This window comes from Triticum dicoccoides, chromosome 6B (assembly GCF_002162155.2).
Source record: "Triticum dicoccoides isolate Atlit2015 ecotype Zavitan chromosome 6B, WEW_v2.0, whole genome shotgun sequence".
Classification (NCBI taxonomy): domain Eukaryota; kingdom Viridiplantae; phylum Streptophyta; class Magnoliopsida; order Poales; family Poaceae; genus Triticum; species Triticum dicoccoides.
In genome coordinates, this window is record NC_041391.1 from 603,039,777 (window position 1) to 603,042,666 (window position 2,890).

A 2,890-nucleotide genomic window follows, 5' to 3' on the forward strand; every position below is an offset into this window, starting at 1 on the left:
TGAGCACAGAATTGAGCCCGTTTGTTCGTGCCTAGTACTTGAGTTAATATATCAGGCAATGCACTGGTACGGAAGGATTATCCTTTTACTCTGCATATATAACTTGTCTGAAGTCTAACTAAGCAAAATGTTTGACCAAATCCTTTCTTAAGAAATACAACAGGATAGATGTACGGCGTGAAAATTTATTGCATGATGCAGGTTATGATATTGTTTCGAATCCTGGATCTTAAACTTCAGAAAATACAAAAGTGAGCATGAATTCTTGAAACTGAGCATGGTCACGTGATTGGCACAAATATTACTTCGTAAGTTTTTTCTTCAAATTGAGGCAAGCTGCTTATGACAAGTTGCACAAATGAAGAGCCAAGGTATTTTGGAACAAAGACCTGTCACGTTAAGGTGAACGCTTTCACTATTGAAACCGTGGGCGTTTCGTACCGCCATGAGTCCCCGCTTCTCATCGGCAGGTGCCGTCCGAGCAAGCGTGTGATGAGTCAACGGGAGGCGTGCGAGCAGACCGCTGCGCCGGCTGACAGGGAGGCGTGCGAGCAGACCGCTGTGCAGGCTCACCGGGAGGCGAGCCCTTTAACCAGGCTGCGCCGCGCACCTTCGTCCCAACTGCTCCCACTTTTAATGTCGCCGGTGCCACAGTTTAAAATCAACCCGCACTACCCGGTATCGCTACAATCTTCTCTCTTCCTCTCCGGTTCTCCTGTCGTCTACCTCCAACTAGCCTGACCTAAACGTATGCCATGCCGCATCACCATGGTCTGCCCTTAGTGTTCCAGTTTCCTCAAGAAGACACCCAGCCGGAGTCTCAAGAACATAAGGCGCTTTGGGACGAGCTTGAACTGCCCTTGCGGGAAGACGCCGCGCCTGTCCCCGCTCCCGTTCCGGCTCCCGTCGCCCCGACTGCGCCAGCGCCCATCCCCATGGCATTGATGGGCTGGGAGCCACACATTGTCGCCGAGCTTGATCCCACGGGGTTCCACGAGGTCCCCACCAACTTTCACGCGCCCGTGCACCTGCCAGTGCATGCGCCTGCGTGTGCACTGACGCGCATGCCCATGCCGGTGCCCATGCACCTGCCTGCGCGTGCACTGACGTGCGCGCCCGTGCCGGTGCCCGTGCACACGAATGTCTCCGTCGCGCCGTTGACAGCGCATATCCCCGCGCGGGTGCCAGTGCCCTCCTCAGTGGCATGGATGGCCGACGTCGACCGCATCCTTGCACCAACGCTAGTCGCCTCCTCCCGCCAGTTGACTCGCTCCAAAGTCCAGAACATTTTGGCCATCCTTGAAGCTAGGCCAACGTCCAGGAGTACGCCAACAACGGTGCAAGATGCCGCCGTCGCCGTCGGACAGTGGCCCGATGACACACAGAGCACAACAGAGGGGCCGCTTCCCACCGCAAGACGCCCCCGCCGCCGCCGTGTAATCTAAATTTGCCATGAAAAACGTTCGGATTGCCATGCTTAAAATCCGAACGTTTATCATTTCCATTTATTTTGAAGGAAATATGCCCTAGAGGCAATAATAAAGTTATTATTTATTTCCTTATATCATGATAAATGTTTATTATTCATGCTAGAATTGTATTAACCGGAAACATAATACACGTGTGAATACATAGACAAACAGATTGTTACTAGTATGCCTCTACTTGACTAGCTCGTTGATCAAAGATGGTTATGTTTCCTTGCCATAGACATGATTTGTCATTTGATTAACAGGATCACATCATTAGGAGAATGATGTGATTAACTTGACCCATTCCGTTAGCTTAGCACACGATCGTTTAGTATGTTGCTATTGATTTCTTCATGACTTATACATGTTCCTATGACTATGAGATTATGCAACTCCCGTTTACCGGAGGAACACTTTGTGTGCTACCAAACGTCACAATGTAACTGGGTGATTATAAAGGTGGTCTACAGGTGTCTTTGTAGGTACATGTTGGGTTGGCGTATTTCGAGATTAGGATTTGTCACTCCGATTGTCGGAGAGGTATCTCTGGGCCCTCTCGGTTATACACATCACTTAAGCCTTGCAAGCATTGCAACTAATGAGTTAGTAGCGGGATGATGTATTATGGAATGAGTAGAGAGACTTGCCAGTAACGAGATTGAACTAGGTATTAAGATACTGACGATCGAATCTTGGGCAAGTAACATACCGATGACAAAGGGAACAACGTATGTTGTTATGAGGTCTGACCGATAAAGATCTTCGTAGAATATGTGGGAGCCAATATGAGCATCCAGGTTCCGCTATTGGTTATTGACCGGAGACGTGTCTCGGTCATGTCTACATAGTTCTCGAACCCGTAGGGTCCGCATGCTTAACATTACGATGACGGTTATATTATGAGTTTACATGTTTTGATGTACCGAAGGTTGTTCGGAGTCCCGGATGTGATCACGGACATGACGAGGAGTCTCAAAATGGTTGAGACATGAAGATTGATATATTGGAAGCCTATGTTTGGATATCGGAAGTGTTCCGGGTGAAATCGGGATTTTACCGGAGTACTAGGAGGTTACCGGAACCCCTCGGGAGGTTAATGGGCCTTAGTGGGCCTTTATGGATAAGAGGAGAGGAGGCCAGGGCTGGGCCACGCGCCCCTCCCCCCTAGTTCGAATAGGACAAGGAGAGGGGGGCGGCGCCCCCCCCCCTTCCTTCCTCTCTCCCTCCTCTTTCCCCCTCCCAAGTCCTAATCCAACTAGGAAAGGGGGGGAGTGAGGTAAATACATTTTGTAACAGAGTGGAAAAAGGGGTTGTGTAGTTGAGAGACTTAGAGATCGAAACATGGAGAGAAAGAATGAACGTGTGTTGGAAACCGATAGCTTCCTAAGGTGGTTAGGAGAGGAAGATTGACCGATACA